Here is a 9,994-nt window from a genome sequence, read left to right on the forward strand (position 1 = left end):
TTTCATAAGAATTGTTTGTACTTCCTAAATTTACTTAATTCTGTAATCAAGGTATTGAAAAAATTATAATAAAGAATGTTGCTTAAATTATGAGTGTTTTGCTTGATTTTGTAATTCACGAAACAACCTTTTTAATTAAGATTTAGCTTATTTTTACAACTAAAGATTATGCTTGTTAACAATAATATTGTAATTATGGTGTTGCTTATTTCACAAGTGTATTTCATTTTCTAAATGTGGACTTTTAATTTATTTTATGATGGTTCAGCAAAATTTTGTCCATAAGGATTTTTCTCATTTCATAAGAACTTTACTTATTTTTGTACTTAAGTATTTTCATTACCTTTGGCCTAAAGGGATATTGACACAAAATATCCTCCGAACTAATCAAACAATCTGAATAAAATACGAACGAATCTGTAAAACTACACAGACATTCTTGTATTGCACAGATACATGTAGTACTAGTACTACTTTAACAAAGTACTTTGAGGGTTGTTGAACTTGGGTCCAGTCGGATCATTTTGGACGTGGAAAAGACAACAACCTGACTCTTTAACAACCAAAACCAAACCTGATGCAGGTCATTAGAAGGAGGACTTTAAACTCACATGTGCAGATCTGTGTTCAAATATCTGCAAATGATCAGTTTGGCCCACACACAATAAGTGCTCTTTATTTATATTGTTCCCAACTTTCACAATCTATTTCTTTCTATTAAAACAAGATATTTGAAGACGTCACATTGCACATTTTTAAGTGTCCTCAGCTGCCTTTATGTCTTTCACAAAACCATCTCAACTCAAGGGCCGAGCTTGTTCTGGAGCTTTCAGCAGTATCTCGCCATCTTCATGAACGCTCTGACGTCACGAACACGAGGTCAACGATGACCTCACGAGATCGAGGCGCCGCAGTTGCTCTCCACTGAGTGCTTTCTTTGAAGGCAGCTGAAAACCGTCCGACTTGACCTCACGTTTTTGTCAACGCCCCCTGCTGCTGCTGCCGCCTGCTCTCGACCTCTTCTCAGGCGAGGCGTAGTTCATCTCAAACCAGCCTGTTTATAGAGCCTTGGTGACATCATCGTCGCGTCACAGGGACTTCCTGTGGCCTCATCCAATGAGGCACCAGTGTTTGATTTGACCCAAATCTCACACATAGGTGTGATTTTAACGCCTGATGGAGGATGGTGCGATAACAACTAAATCAGGCTGTTCTTTTTGCATAGGAGCTCACTGTAAGTGTCTCTGAAGCTTCACTTCGAGGTCGTCTTGTATTGGACTGCATGAAACCGAAACGTCTTTGCTGCTTTGTCACCAGCAAACTATTCACTCAATGAGCTTCAGCATTCAGAACAAATCTTTTTCATAAATTCCTGTTTTATTTTTAGAGCACATGGAGGTAAGATGTGACTGTCTGGCACAGCACTAAAAAATAATCTGATGTGGGATTCCTGCTGGGAAATGCTCAGTGTCTTTTTATGGGCTATTAGCATAAGGGGCCATTTTCTCTTATTGGGCCAATGGAGCTGAAGAAAGCAATTACTACAGTACCATACTGCTCGATGGGGGGGGGGGGGGGGGGGGGGGGGGGGGGGGGGGGGGGGGGGGGGGTTCAAAAACAGAAAAATGTGGCGGAGGGAAAAAATGGCTCAGAGGATCAGCAGAGAGAGAGCCAGGGCGAAAAGGGGAAACGAGGAAATATGAAACGTGGGCGATGGTCACAGTATCTCTGTGCAGCAGAAGAGATGAGCGGGAGGAAAGATTGAGCGACAAAACGTCACATATAGCGGCAGCCAATCCCAGTGTGGCCGAGACTCTCCCGTAATCCGCTCTAATCTCTATGGCGACGACGCGGAGCTCCATCGGTGATGTCGCAGTCATGAATATTCAGCAGAGGAATCTGAGCTCTCCGCTGAATCCTTCCGTCTCACGTCACACACTCTATACGGTGTTGCGGTGACAAGGAAATCAGAAACAAATTGGGCTCGACACGCACAGTCACAAATGCAAACTGCGAGGAGAAGTAAAATTGGTCCAAGTATCGAAACACATACATTCTTGTCCTTTTGTGGAAGTGTGATTCATCTTCACAGAAAGTTAAGTTTAGGCAACAAAACCACTTTGTTAGGTTCGGGACAAGATTGTGGTCGACGTTAAAGGAACGGTATGAAACATTTAAGGGGGATTAATGGTCAGAAATGGAATATATTCTATAAAGATAAGATACATTTATATCTACATAGGGGGCAGGTCCAGTTCCATGGGAGTCCGCCATCTTGCACCGCCATGTTGTTTCATGTTGGTTCACGCAACAAAACTACAACAATAAAAGCACCACACCGGCCTTCTGGTTGTTGGGCCCGTCCACCTCTCCTGCTGCCCACCAACAGTTGTCTTTTTGCATTTAATTTGTGTGTCAACCACAAATAACGCTCCTAATTAACTTTCATTGGCGTTATTTTCGTCCTAATGTTCTCACAGGGATGAAGGAGTATTATAATTTTCAAAATCACACTCTGATCAGAAAAAGTGACAAACACATAAATACATGCGTGCTCACATCGTCCGCACGCTTCCCTCTCTTCATCATCTTCAAACACCTAAAATCTGGCACATCCTCCAGTCTCCTCACTAGCTTTTCTCTCTCGGCCCTCTTAGCTCTCATCCTCCTCCCGCCCTCTCTCTCTCTCTCCGTCACTCAGACATCTGTGTGGAGATAAGCAGCGGACTCATCTATCGGACAGCTCATCCAGAACGGCTGACACAGCACTTCTGATACGCATCCAGTGCGTCTGTATGCGTGTGCAGGTTGTAGGTTTCAAACAAAAAGATCACACACGCATTGACACTCATGACATTCAAACACAGAATGAACTCACCACAGGCACGTTGAAAAGGTGACTCTTTATTTTCTACTCATTATACTGAATATAATATTCCTTCTCTCTAGATATAGGTAATCATATTTATATCATGTAAGTAAAAGTGTGCTTTTGTTCACAGCATGTGTCCGTGTCAGACCGCTGTTAGTTGGAGGTTTACATTATAAAGTATACAGTGAAACTGGCTGGCAGCTATGTGTGTGTGTGTGTCTGTATATGAGTGTGTGTGTGTGTGTGTGTGAGCTGTGATAGTTATACAGTCGGTGCGCCTGTGTATAGAAAGACGAATGTGAGTGCCAGCATGTTTCTGCATGCATGCGTGTGCGTGTGTGTGTGTGTGTGTGTGTGTGTGTGTTTAGAGGACTAAGTATCTCATGATAGGGCTCAGAGGTATGGAGCAGGATAAAAAGCTGCCCATTGACACAGATTTAAAACAGTTGATCACCTACAGCCTTTGAACCACATCCCCCATCGCCACGCTTTTACGTGTTTTAAAGTCAGGAGCCACATCTTTGGGGGGTTTGATGTGCTGATGCTGCATCAGCTGTTTGTCTTTAGGTGTTCGCTTTTCACTCGTCACTGCGGCGAGGCAACACTAGCCGTGCTTCCATTGACACTTTCAAGTATCTCAATGGAAAAGCTGTATAGCAACGGCAAAGTTCGATGAAAACTTCCTCACTTGAGAGATAACATATTTTTTTACGCTTGATTGAGGGAATTATTTTGCCTTTGTTGAAAAGAGATGATGCTTTAAATGGATTAAGAATACATTTGGACGGAGCAAACTTTTATCTCACATGGGAGAAGTTTGCCTTTCTGCCAGAAAGCGTTCATTTCAACCCAAACATTGATCTTTTCCTCAACTTAACAAATTGTATTTGCGGCCTAAACAATAAGAGATTTCTGTAGAATGAACTCACGTGATCAGGTTGACTTGTTTTCTTTCAGGGTTTGCTTCCTCTACTTCTTCTTCTACTGTGTTTACTGGTAGAGTACAGCCATGAGCAGCGAATAGCGCCAACTTCTGACCAAACTACGCCGAGTGTCCAATTTGCATGATTTGTTTTTTTTGCAACATTTCAAAAGTTTGCTTAAACTTCTATTGGCGACTGAATGGAAACACAGTTACTGATGATTCCCAGTGTCGCTGAATCGTTTCGCCCCAAAGCAAACTGCTACAATGCCTGCAACACACTCTCCCTGAAAAAAACAAAGAAACTTTTGCCTTTTTGCCACGTCATTGCTACACATAATAAACACGATAGCAACTCAATATTGAGCCTTGTTTTCACTGATATTCTGGATCTTTTTGTGGTGTTTCTCTGAACGGACTGCTCCATCTTTGTCACTGTACTGTAAATAGATTATTAAAAATATAAATAGTCACTAACTCCCTCTCTTCTCCTGAGTTTGTGTTCTGGCATTTGTTTTCTAACAGTCGTCAGGTCAGTTTAAAGTGGACAAAGTCAGGTTGCAGTCATTTACCGGTTTAGATTATTTTGTATCTAATTTTTAAATAACAAGACAGAGAGTCTGCAGGCATGCTAGCGGCTCTGTGAGGCTGCACAGTGGTGCTTTGAGCTAAACGCTAATAGCAGTGCTGTTAGCGTGAAAAGCTAAAGCCTCTGAACACCTACACAGGTGTTTCCGGTTAATCTGGCAGCGCTGTGTGGAGACTAATTGAGTGACATCTTCCTGAGTCTCCTCTCAGCTTTGTTGCCTCGCAGCCCGACTCTACCCACTAAAACATGGCTCAGTAGAAGGTGATGGGCAATTTAGTTTCTTTGGGGCATTGCTCCCTCTGAGGAGTTTGACTCATACTGTAGTAATCCAATATCACATAGACATTGTAGGAATTGGTGTGAAAATCTATTGTGAGTCTGTTGGGAGTATCAATAAAACCTGTCTCAACAAGAATCACTTTATCTGTTTTTGTTTGTCGAAGACCGACTCGTGATTTCACTCTAAACTCCAATAACATACGTTCAAGAGGAAGAACACTTTAACATGTACCGTTGCCATACTGCTCATGAGCAATTCATGCAAGAGGGAGCCTGAATGCACCTGATGCAGAGCGAAACTCTCGAGGCCTGCTTAAACATCCTGCCATTTTGGGCCTTTCATCCTCGGTCGGTCAACCATGCCGGCCTCGGATATGTTCTGCATGTAAACAACACTGTCTGAACGAGGGGGCTTGAGGCAAAACCGTAAAAAGCAGATTTTAATCGCTCTGTACTTCCTGTCAAAATAATATGTGTAAAATGCAAGACAGGTACGAAATCTCTCTAGCTAAAGGGCTAAAGCCGCGCACACAAAAGAAAAAAAGAACAGGATGCGGGCAGTCTGGAAAAGGGGCTTAATAGGCACCAAGGCCAGAATAATTTATGAAATCATGGCTGCTATTTCGATCATAGATACTGTTTGAAAACTAACAATGCACCTGTCCAGAGTCTCTCCATGTATTGTCCCACATTAACAACATTTAGGTCTAATTGGCAGTACAAGTGGGACGACCCCTCACGTCATCTGAAAGAAGAAATACTTTCATGTAAGAGCTCCTACAGACAAATCCTCAGCAACACAACAGTTAAACACGACGAGCTAGACCGTTTCTTTTTTTTGAGGCGGATTTCTGGGAAGTTTGAGATCTCGAGGAACAGCAGGCCACACCAGGTTGTGCTGATTCAAGACCAGCTGTCATTAGGGACTCGATAGATTCTTGTCTATCCCGCTAAGCCCCCTCTGCCGATCCTAAATCAGCCTCACAGACAGAGACGACAAGTCAGATCTCAACAGCAGGAGCGTCAAAATGAAAAACCCAACAGACCAGTCGGACCGTTGAAATAAAAAACACGACTGCCCTCTTAGACTTGTAACATAAAGTCATCATCATTGAATTTTGTCATTATTACGCGCCAGAAACCACTGACTCCGAAACAGTCCTTGTATCTTGTATATGGCTGCGTCTGCTGAGGAATGATCGGGGCAGTTAGCTCTAAAACTGATCCCAGTGCAACCGTTAAAGGTTGTGGGAATGCAGAGGAGGTCACACTGGAAGCCCCATGGCTGATCTGGGAGCTGTCTGAAGGCAGGACAGGCAGGCACTGGGTGCATGGGTGAGGAGAGGCTAACTGCACGCACACACACACACACACACACACAAATACTAACACACACAAACATGCAGGCACATAACTCCACCCGTAAGCCCTCCTCACACAGTAACCTTGTACGTGTTTGTGTGTGTGTGTGTGTGTGTGTGTGTGTTGGTATCAAGTGCAAAGTGTAGAGTGCTGATAGCATGTGTTTGTCTATTCCATTAAATTCACATTTCTCAAACAGTTCTTCTGGTCCTCCGTGTTTGATTGGCTGGCTCAGTGTACTTGGAGTTCCATTGAGGAGCGACACATCAGCGACAGAAACAGTTTGTTGTTGTTTTTTTTCTCCCAAAGAAACACTTACAATGATTTTTTTTTTTCAAACACAACACAGTGATTTTTTCTTTTAACAGGACACACTTTTCCCCACACCGCACTGGCCGAAGCTGAGAGTGTGTGCTGTGTGAGTGTGTGTTTCTGTGCATATATGGTTGTCTGTGTATATGTCTGGGACCATTATGGAGTGTGTCCTTGTTGTTTCTATACTTATAAGGACCTATATCCCACACATAAAACCATCTAACATAAAGATTTTCTTTTGTATTTGAATTTATTTTGGGTTGGCCATTGTTTCAGTTTATTTAATATCGTAATTTGCGGTTAATATCTCAATATGGTACATTTATATTGTTTTTTTTATATTTTAAGAGAAACTTGGAATATTTAATCACAATATGTGCTCCAAAGCTCCCACGTTGCTTTGTGTTTCTCTTTACTGTAGGGACCAGGACAGAGGACTTATTTTCGGAGCCACAGTGAAAGTGAAGAAGGTAAGATGTAACGACATGTCTAACCATCTGGACAGGTGTTACAGAATGAATAGGAATGCAGACAGCGAGGCAACCCCTTCATAATGTAATACAATCCATCACAGCTGTCCTGACAAATAGCATTACCTCTGTGAAATAAAAACATTTTGGTCACACTTTGGATCAAATTGTTGAGGTTGTGGTTGAGTTATGTTATAGTGCCTCACATTGTAGACTGTCTCTATTATTTTGTCCCTGTCAGTCTCATTAAAAAACAGCTACTTTTAAGCTTCATAAAAGTATCTGTTTTTACAGACTGCTGTATTGGATTGCATTGGTTTCTGCATTCAGCTCCTGTACCAGGCAACAGAGCTTTAGCCTGCAGTGCATTGGGCGAATAAGTCCTCACAAGTATAGCAACTTTAGCCTGAATGCGTGTACGTGTGTGTATTGCACTTTCAGTGTTGAGTGTCCCGCTGATGAGCTGTAAAGTGGACCTCTGGCACCAGTGAGGCGAGGTTCATGTCCACGAGAGATCGTCCGAGCGCTCCACTGTCTCTTCCTTCGCCTCCTGTCAAGAGGCGTCCGATGTGGTCGAAACAACACAATCTCACAAACCACATCAAAGTAGAAAATGAAACTAGAATAATATAATATTACAAAGACTACGACCCCCGCTTCCCAACGCTGCTCCCTTTCGATCACCCCCCCCCCCCATTAATAGATATAATAACTATAATATGTGACAGAGTTAGTCATCCTCTGCACAGTGGCACCTTTAGAGTAGAATCATTATTTTTTTTTTTTACTAATAATACAATTATTTGTTGTTGATATCAGAGTATCAAAGCTGTATGGCGGTAGAGAGATAGACAGAGGTGAGGTCTCAAGAAGCGCCCCGTGCTCTAGTGGAGTAAACATCGTTAAACACAGTACGGGCTTTCCGGGCCCCACACGCGCTTGTAAGGCGTCTTAAATGTAGCAGAATCCCTACGGAGCGTAGAGACCAGGGCGCCATTTGAGACTCGATGAGAGATGCAGCGAATGTAAGCACTGGAAGCGGATGGATGTGGCATGCATGGTCTGAAAGGTCAATGCTGACATGGCTCATGGATGCGGTTCTGAACTCTGACCCCCAGCAGACCCTCAGGATCCGAGGGGCCTGATGTGCTGAGCTACATAGCTACTCCTGCTGAGTCAGTATACTGCAGGAAATCCTCTGCAAAAAAACAAAAACAAAAAAAAAGAAGAGTACGTGAGCTGAAGCGAACCTGGAGGCCGTGATATACTGGAAACACCTTGAGTAATATTTGGCACTAAGTATGATTAACAATATTTTGCTAATATATGTTTCATCCTTAAGCTAACTCAAATAATTCTTCATCAAAAATGATCCTACCTCTGCTTAAGGCAATATTCTTAATCTCTAATTACTTCAGAAAGTCACCCATCTGACCTAAAGTTAGCCCAAAAAGAAGCAGCTAAAGGCTAACCTGTCGGCTAACTAACACGAGTAGGAGAGTAGTTTCTCCTCCGCTTCTCTTCAGCATGAAGCGTGTAATATCCTTCGTTAGCTATTCAGCTGGTTGTTCGCGTGCAAATGTACTTTGCCTTTCCTTCCACATAACACCCTTAAAACGAGGCCGCTGCAGCGCCGAGCATAAAAAGCCCTTGTGTGCTCCTGTCCTTTACAAATTAAAAGCCCTTGCTTGGAGAAAAGCGTTTTTTGAAATCTTTTTTTTTTTCACAGCCCATGACAACTGCTGATGTTGTAGTTAGCTCGCAAAATTTATATTTACACGTGGAGGACAGCAAGAGCAAGTCCGCGGTGATGCACGTTTTGTCCCTTTAAGCTCCCTTTATGGCGTAAAAAAGACAGCGGATAAAACAGCAGCGTCATGAATTAAACAGCGTGACCGAGAGTTAAAACATCGTTTATTATCAGGGTAATAACTGTTGTGGTGTGACGTTTCAGCGTGGTGATGCTTCATGGTTAGTTTATACAAAACAGTGCAATGGCGGCTTAGGGAGGTAAAGAAGGAAACAAAAATGCATTTTCTTCTTCCTTTAAGTTTCACTCTCACCTTTTACTTACAGCCCCAGAAAAAGTGAGAACAATGCGGTTGACATTGACGCTCGTTACTCGTGCTCTCTTTCCCTTCTTCTCCGATTTATGGCTATTTTGTCTCCTCCCCTTGTGTCTGGGCCTCAGACGACACTATCTGTAATATAGTGTCACAAAGTATGCCTTTTTGGGGTCTTTGTATGCGTTCCAACCGCCTGCTAATTCTTTGCCAACATTTGCATTTATGCTAATTCTTTGCCAACATTTGCATTTATGCTAATTCTTTGCCAACATTTGCATTTGTGCTAATTCTTTGCCAACATTTGCATTGGACAGAGGTAGCGACAGACCGCCAGCTGTTGGGGGATCCAGCGGAGAAGTGACTGTGTGCGATGCAACCGGCCAAGAAAAAGAGAAGCGCTTCAAGATCAGGATTTCAAAAGCAAAAGTAAAGCCGGACAATGTGTAGGTTACTGCGACAAGTGCTCCAGTCTGTTTCAATGGGGAGCTACGTATGCAACGTCACATGTTTTCATCTCTCCTCTTACCGAACGCTTCAATACAAAACGGAGCCAACAAAGTACGCAGAGAAGGTCAGAGAGTGGACCGTCTTTGTGTATACGTCTGCGAGAGAGCGAAGATGAACGCGTTGATGTTTCTCCAGAATCTGTCACAGAAAGGAAATGTACAGGTGTTTGAAATATGATAAGACCATGACTGTCACAGCCACAGTGTGTGTGTGCGTTTGTGCAGATGTATGCAGTATGTGTGGCGATAAAGAGGAGGAGAGGCTGTGAGTGACAGCTGAATGGATGGGGCGCAGATCCTTTGAATACTACATGACACTTCTGCCAATGCCATCTATTTATCTTTAAATTCATTTCCAGCAGATCCTCCATTAGAGCAGAGAGCGGTGCACTTTAGGCTGAAGGGAGCATTTTCTCAGTCTGTATTTCTGCAGCTGAAATATTTGACAATTGTTCTGGCAAGAAAAAGACAACTTTTTATTAAACTCATCTGAAATATATTCACCAAGAGGTAGCGGGCAAATGAAAAGTCCATCTGTTTGTTTCATGTCTTTTTGGCTCTGCCTTAAAGCATATTCACAGCTCAGCGGTCTCCTCCGCAGTACCCTGAACCA

The sequence above is a fragment of the Melanostigma gelatinosum genome (assembly GCF_949748355.1).
Source record: "Melanostigma gelatinosum genome assembly, chromosome: 13".
In the NCBI taxonomy this organism is placed as follows: domain Eukaryota; kingdom Metazoa; phylum Chordata; class Actinopteri; order Perciformes; family Zoarcidae; genus Melanostigma; species Melanostigma gelatinosum.